At 49.9% G+C, this 7,991-nt stretch overlaps 2 non-coding genes across 2 annotated transcripts; one reads left to right on the forward strand and one right to left on the reverse strand.

Moving 5' to 3' along the window:
- The first annotated feature begins 7,497 nt into the window (after window positions 1–7,497).
- Window positions 7,498–7,570, forward strand: TRNAV-CAC (transfer RNA valine (anticodon CAC)). The gene has a single exon. It is a non-coding gene; the product is annotated as a tRNA-Val (tRNA).
- A 283-nt stretch (window positions 7,571–7,853) lies between these two features.
- Window positions 7,854–7,925, reverse strand: TRNAG-UCC (transfer RNA glycine (anticodon UCC)). Its single transcript has one exon. It is a non-coding gene; the product is annotated as a tRNA-Gly (tRNA).
- Between the last annotated feature and the right edge of the window lie 66 nt (window positions 7,926–7,991).

Below are 7,991 nucleotides of genomic sequence, written 5' to 3' on the forward strand. Positions count from 1 at the left end.
CCGTGCCCTCTGCTCACCAAGCACCATTAGAGTACTGACTGCCTAACCTGGCAACCTCAGAGAGCAGGACCCCACCAGCCTGACTTCTGGGGCCAAGGTCACTGGAAAACATGCGCTAGTGCACGGATGCACAATACTCTCTGCAGTCCTTGAGACTGGGCTTCGGAATCAGAACCTGGAAAAGAGTAAGTTACCAGTTGTGCTGCAGCAATCTTGGCTGGTGCTGCTGTAGGGGAGCTGGTCTTAGTTGCTATTTTGTGCGTACCTCATACTGTCTGGAGACACTTCTCCGCATCCCTGGTAGATGGAGACTGTTTATGCCTGAGCGGGGACAGAAGGAGCAGCTGTAAGGTCCTGGTCCATCTCTCCAACCCCTTCTGCGTACGAAGCCTCATCTTTGAAAGCTGGTGAGGGAAGAGTCCAGCACAAGGGCTAGTTCAGGCCCTGGACCTTCCTGCTGACAAGGATTTCTACTACAGATTTCCAAGCATTAAGGCTGAACTTTTCCAGAGCAGCCACTAGCTTTCTGCCTGGCCAGAAACACCAAGGTTGAGTAAGCTGAGCTCACTAGGATTTCCAGATGACCAAAACACCCTGAAAATTGCACTTACTTGGGCCTTAGAAGTTGGGCTGCGGCCTCATTATTCCCCCTCCCTCAATTCAGGAACTGTGAATGCACGCTCAGAACTTGGCTCCAGGTAAGGTCAGTGCCAAAGACCTCCACCAAACCCACCGTGTGTTTCTCAGCAGTCCAGGCACTAGCCAGTTCATCACAGGCAAGGCTCACATGCCTGTTGCTCCTGGCACCTCCCCGCAGGCTGCCCTTTGTGAAACTTTACCCCAGATTTCTCCTTTAGCCCACGTTTTCTTCCTGCACATGAATCAAGGGCTTCCCAAACAACATCCTGACCTCCTGCAACTAGAGCCCTGTTTTCAGGCTGGACTCTCACTTAGACCAGGGCTTGTTGATGCCACAGTGCCTGGCCCTCTCAAAGATGGCTCTTGGGTTACGTTCTTGCACCTTTGGGTCCGGCCACTCCTGGAAATCCGGGCCTGTAACAGCAGGGCTGAGTTACCCTACGTATCACCTTGCTGACATGAGGGGAAAGTAAACAAGATTCTGCTCAGCACTGCAGAGACCAACTGCTCCAGTGTTGCCTGGCAGATGGGGCCCAAGAGGGAGACCATCTGTTCCTGAGCAAGGCCCTAAATTTCTCTCTGTGAGATCCTGGGCTGAAGATATCCAACCGAGTTCAGTGGGCGCAGAGGCCCAGGGGAGCAGCCACGACCTTGATTGCTGCTTCTGTCCTTGGAGACTGGGCATCCTGCAGAGCTGAGCCAGGGCCCGGACCTCGATTCCATGGGCTGCCGGATGCCTGCAGCATTCCTATTCCCCTACATTTTTTTTCCTCTCTCCACATCTCCACCCTCTTTTCCTCCCTGCAGTCCTTCCCACACGTGTGCAATGCTTTGGTACAGTATGTGTTCCCTGTTGCAGAACTGGGCAGAGTCTGAGTAGCTCCTTCCCCTGCAGCCCTCACAGCTACCACTAACTTTTCCCCCTACCCACCCTGCTCTCCTTGTCCAAAAAAGCACCGCTGCCCAGGCCGTTTGCCTGATTCCTGGCCGTTGACAGTTCATCTGGCTCCTCCAGCGCATTCTGGAGACACTGGAGGAGGTTAAAAAGAGGCACACTGGGGAGCTTGCAGAAATGCTGTTAGAGCTCAGGGAAGGGTCTGGCATCTCAGGGAGAGAGAGAAGGGGATGACATCCAGGGAAGGCTGGAGAAGGAAAGAGCAATCTGCTGGTAGTCAGCATGTCTGAGAAGCTGGGAACATATTGCATTAAACCGATAATAACACCTTGAACAGCAGGGTGGTAGTTTCCATCTGGCCTCGTGCTGAGCTTGGTCTCTCTCATTTCTTCCCCCCTGCAGCCAGGGAATCTGAGGCGTTGGTTGGCCACAGGTCACCCAGCAAGGCTGTGGCAGAGCGAGGATGAAGAAGAGCCTTGTAGTGAGAGCAGGGCGCTGAGGAGCAGCAGTGCAACCTCTTGACTCTCCTTTTGCCCCAACTAGATCCTCCTTAGGCTTGGGAGGTGGGAAGGCACTAGAGCTCTTTGCTTAATTAGTAGCAACAGCTGAAGCACTTGAGAAACAAAAGCTCCTCTCTCTCTCTCTCTGCCCCACTTTTACTTGGGAGCCAGGGGTGGGGAGCAAATTGCTTGGAAGCCAGAAAGCGCCCTGGATCTTGTCACCATGGCTGCACAGACACAGCCTCCTGTTATCTCCAGAGGAACAAAACCCTCCTCCCACCCTCTCCTGTCTCAGCTGGAGCTGATAGAAGAAGAAGAAATAAACAAAACAAATAATAAATAAATAAATAAATAAATAAATAAAAATACCCCAACCCAAGCCAGCAAATAAATATCCAGGGAATAAACCAGCCTTCTGCAAAACATATTTGTTTCTGCAGTAGTTTTTGGGTTGCTGGAGAGCTGAAGGACTCAAATGAGCATTTCAGGTTATAGAGTCCATCTCAGTAATACTGGGATTTGCAAAATCACAACTCAGGAACATTCTGACCATGCCATTTGCTTCAGAACAATGATCTCTAGCTATATACACCTAATTGTATGGTTCCGATTTATTTATATATGTGGATGTGTGGGCTATTAACATGATTAGGTATAGGTTTTATGTCTTCTTGTTTGGAACCCACAGGGATCGTATCTGTAAGTTTTCTGTAAGAGCTGGAGACTTGCTCCTTCTGTCTCTGTATGGCACCATGTGCAGGGAGAGGCACCAGAGGTGCAAGTGAGCGGAGTAAAGCAGCAGGACAAATCGGGTAACGCACATTTTTGTGCTACCACAAATAAACTGCTTTTGGTATCCGGGCACCTCCAGTCTTTACTGCAGTGTGGAGAGGGGATTTAGAAAGTAAAAAAAAAAATGAAAAACAAAGTGGGACTTTGCTGTTGTGTTGGTTTAGTTGTGTTCTCACAGCTAAAAGGCTAAAAATATGCCAAATAGCGTAGCAGTAAAGCAGTGAAAACTAGCAACCATATATTTGTATTTTGAGAGAAATTAGGGCTATTATGGTTGCTCCAGACGGGCTTCCTACATAAACTGGGTAGATAATTTCACTTGGTGCTTCATGCATCAAAGCTCTGACCATCTGGCTGAATGCGAACATACCTTTTAGCAACATGTCTCATTTTGGCTTGCTGCCTTCAGGGCCACCTCCCTACAACAGACAACTATTTCAGTGCTTAATTACACTTACTGTTAAAAAAGGACAACTTATTTTTAGTGTGTATCTTTCCAATATCAGCTTCTGGCCACTGAATATTCTACTGTCCGTGTATGCATGTAGGAAGCGGTATGTTTAAATCAACCTGTGAACTTCGTAGGCCATCCGGGGTCGGAAGATGGCCCACAGAATGACTCTAAGTTGTCCTGGGTTTTTAAAAAAATCATTCATATGTGAACAAATGAAGGAGAATAATCGATAATTCAAAGTTTAACCTAGTTTTCTCTTTTTGGCACTGACTGGCACACTCAGTTCTTTGGCTCACCCACTTTTTTACTATCAGTAGTTGAAATTATAATGCTTGTAATTCTAGCAAGAAAATTATGACTTTGTAATACAATAAACATTTTGCTTAAATGATAAGTATTGTCTTTATTTACGGCTTTTTCTTGCAACTGCCAAAGAATATCAAGTTGTGGTTTGGTTCAAAAAGACCGAAGAACGCCATATGAAATGACTGATTATGTCTTTCAACTTTTCCACACCCACATTTTCTCCCATCAGTAGTTCTTGGGCCAACTGTAGCAAAGTGTTACCTATAGAAGTCCAATCTGGGGCACAAAAGACCATTCAGTGTGAGAGGTTTCTGCCTGAGAGACTTACAGGGGGGAACTCTTGCTTTTACACTTACCTGACCTTCCTTTGCATATGGACTTACCTGGATAAACTCATTTAGACCACGACAACAGCTTGCTCAGCCCAGCCTGAAAAGATCAGGCTCTTATTGATACTCTGAGCACACTGTTACTGCTAAAGAAAGCGTGCTGCTCTCATGCTCTCCCATTGCCAGATAAACACAAACATCTGCACAACTATTGTAATAACAGCAATACAAATATTAGTGATGCTGGGGTGAGAACTGTCTCCAGGACCTCTCTCTGAAGGCAGGCAGACACTCTTTGAGAACCTGGGTTAACAGATCATTTTGAAGGAGTTGCTGATTTCTCCCCAAACCCACTAATCAATGATGAACTGAGCGTAGGATTTCAGAGCACATCACGTGTTCAGGCTAGGTGTGGACTTTTAATGAACTTATGAGGGGAAAGAAATTGCAAACGCTGGTCAACGCCAGTGATTGCAACCCAGGTCTCTGGGGCTCCCTCATACCTATCATACCCTGACTTGCTCTGTACTCCAGAAAAACTACTGTCCCTTTGCTTTTTTTTTTTTTTTTTTTGCCAAGAGGAAGAGCAGTATCTCTGGGCCTGAGGTACAAGAAGTAAGTCCCTTAGTACAAAGCCCCCAGAGGGTCTCTGCCCCTCTTCCCCCATATGATGGACAGGGCTTGCACTAGTCCTTGGGGAGGATGTTATGGGTCAACATCATTGTCACCCTTTGCCCCATAACCAGTTATGATTAAAGACCAGTTTCCAAGGACGCGTGGCTGTGCTCTCGCACCCCTTGGTGTGGCAGAAGTAGCTGATAATTTTGTTTCTGCAGAGACAGTATTTGACCTCGCTGTCCCCTGCTGACCAAGTGCCCCCTTTTATGTATTAGCATCACGCGCTGGTTGGAGTGTCTGCCCCTCTGCTATCACTCACGTACATACACCCCTCATCTCCCAGCACCCACCAACTCCTAGCATCTGTGCCACTTGCTTGGCCTCTTTTCCTTTATGCTGCTCCCTTCCACAGTCGTGTGACTGCTATTGTGTGGTCCCTGCCACACAAAAGCTAGCCTGACCTAATTTAAATCAGCGCTATTGAAGCCGTTCTTGTTTTATCTCCCAGCACAAGGGCTGTGCTCCCCATTTCAGAGGTAGCAGAAATGAATGGCTAATTGGGGGGGTATTGTGCAAGGCGGCGTTGTCTCCCAGCCCTGATTGTCAGCTCTCCTGCTCCACAGTGCTCCGAGCTCCCCTCCCTTGTAAGAGCCATTGCAGGCTGTTTAGGGAGTGGAGGGAGGAAAAGGGGAGAATGGGACTCTGCAGCCATCGCAGCGTGTCAGGCAAACAAAGCAGAGCATGGCCGCCTTCAGCGCACTGGTGAAAAGGCCGGCTGGGGGAGGGTTCCCTTGTTCAGAAAGGGCAGATGCTGGTGATAATAGTAGAGAATATCCATCCTTCACCTCCAAATAAGCCCCCTGCTTTGTTTTTCCTGGGTATTTATGTGACAGTCCTTCCTAGCGCGGTGGAGACTGTCCTTGGGGAGGGGGTGAGGCAGAGGGGGCTCTCACACGCGAGCAGTGCGCAGGGGTGCTAAGTCTTGGGAGCAGAGGAAGTGGGATAGGTCAGGGGCTGGAGGGGAGGCTGAAACACTGCCAGTCTCTTTGTCCTGCAGGGCAAAGTTTGAGCAGTCACTGACAATGGATCTTTGTAAGAAAAGCGAGAACATCCCCGGGAGCCATTCCAGCAAGCCGCAACCAGCATGAAGAGGGAGCTTTGTCTGGGCCCTCAGAGCCAGAGTTGCCCATACGAGGAGGATCTAGAGCCCACGACCTGTCCACACAGTATGTCTCAGGCTACCAGAGACAGTGCTGCCTTAATGAGGGACCACCACAATATCTTAACTATGTAGGTTTTGGAGTTAACACCAGCAGCACAATGTTTTTTGTCTAATTTCTCCCTCTGCCTCCCGCAGGTACCTTCCAAGATCTTCTTCTCTGGGACTGTCTGGTCTGGAGCTCTCCTTTCTCCACCGATCACCAGACTGAAAGAGGTCTGTGGGAGAGAACAAAACCCGAAGCATTTGAATCTTTCCATTGATGGTCTTGGGTCACTCACAGATCCACTTCCTCCTGCTCTAGGGAGAAGACTTTGCCCCCAGCTATTCATTAGGTTTGCCCCCAGTGCACTCAGCAGCTGCACAGTGCAAAGGTTGCTGCCAGAGTCCTCTCCTGCAGACTCTGCTGGCTGCAGGCAAAAAGAGAGCAACACCAGGATGTTTAACAACAACGTGAAGCAAACAAGTCCCAAGGCTTCAGGTTTGTCATGGACTTTAATGTAATGTTCTAATCTTTATTGCAAGTCAAATCAGAATAAAGTACTGGCGAGTCCTGGTGTCAAACGACGTGTGACAACCTGCACTTTATCCCTTTTGGCTCCAAATCAAGAGATTAGCTACAAAACTGTAAAATTAAAAGTAGGTTTTATTTAAAGTACATTTTATTAAAAGTAAGTTTTATTAAAAGTGAGGTTCTTTTTGCTTTCGTGTGGGTTTATGATTCGTTTCTCCCTTCTAAGCTTTTCTCTGCAGCCAGCAGAGCATAAAACACACTTCAGCAAACAAAACAGGAAAACTAATTCTCACATTACCACCTGATTCCAAGGGCTGAGGTTTTATGAAAAAAGAACAATTGCCATGGGTGTATGAGTTGTTAATACTGCATTAAGATAAGAGGAACTAGCATATCCCTAGAACCATCTGGGATGGTCAACAGGGACTTTACCCAAAATCTCGGTGATGGGAAAGTCACTCCAGTGTGACGCTGGCGGTACGTCACCCTGCTCTGTCCCACCTTCTGGCACAGCTCCCCCAGCCTCGGAGACACACGGGTGAGGGGTACAGAGTCTGGCCCGTTGGGCGTCAGAGAAGCTTCAAATGCAGGGAGGGAAAATTTTGCCCCACCGAAGAGAGACCACCAAGGGCCTGTCCTTGTGCTCAGGAAACGGCCAGTCCCCTGGGCTGGATCCTCCCCCTCCCGAGCAGCTCTGCAGGGAGCTCCGCTCCCTGTCGCCACTATTCTACCGACATCTGGTGGCAGCTGCCTCAGGAAGAAAAGATGATTCTTCAAAAGTGGCCCAAGCGGTGGCACGTCCTGTCCTCCACGCCCGGCTTTGGGCCGCTGGGCCCAGGGGATGTGCCCAGGCCCGGGCCTCCCGGCAGCCCCCCTGGCTTGGAGCAGGGTGCAAGGCCAGGCCGGTTTGGGGGGAGCCCCTGGCGCTCCCCCTCAGCGGGAAGCCGCAAGTTTCTTCTTGGGCTGACACCTTCTGAGGGAAGCACCTCCGAAATGCAGCCGAGCGTGGCTCGGGGACACGCACCTCAGCCGCCTTCTGAGGTGAGTGGGCCTCTGGGAGCGCTAATTACTCATTAACGCTGATCACCCGGAATCCCGCACGGCGTCGCTCAGTGTTTGGGGCAGGTTTTGGCCGAGGTTTTGAGGTGAGGGACAGGCGCATCCCTCAGCCGCGCGGTTTGGCGGGAGGGCGCGAACATCAGGCGCCGCCCGCAGAATTGTGCCAGCGCGGGTTTCCGTAGTGTAGCGGTTATCACGTTCGCCTCACACGCGAAAGGTCCCCGGTTCGATCCCGGGCGGAAACACCTGTTTTCTTCCCCTTTTTTTTTTTTTCGGTTTCTATTTATTTCTCCGCCGTCCCCTGGGGGTTTGGGGTCAGCGGCACCATGTCCCGGACCACCGGACAGCGCTCCCGGCCACGTCCCGCCGGCGAACGGCCAGGGTTTAGGTGGGTAAAACGTAACTGGGCGGGGCGCTTCGCGTGCGACACGTTCTGAATTAGCTTTGGTAATCGGTGGGGAGCAGGAAAAAAAATTATAAATGAAAATTAAAATTTATTTAATTAAAAGCGAAGAGAAAAAGAAGCGCTGCGTTGGCCGGGAATCGAACCCGGGTCAACTGCTTGGAAGGCAGCTATGCTAACCACTATACCACCAACGCCTGCCGGTGAGAGATTCTCCGGCCTCCCTCAGCAAGCTTAGCGCCTGGATCCAACCATCCTCCAGG

The sequence above is a fragment of the Strix aluco genome, chromosome 29 (genome assembly GCF_031877795.1).
Source record: "Strix aluco isolate bStrAlu1 chromosome 29, bStrAlu1.hap1, whole genome shotgun sequence".
NCBI lineage: Eukaryota > Metazoa > Chordata > Aves > Strigiformes > Strigidae > Strix > Strix aluco.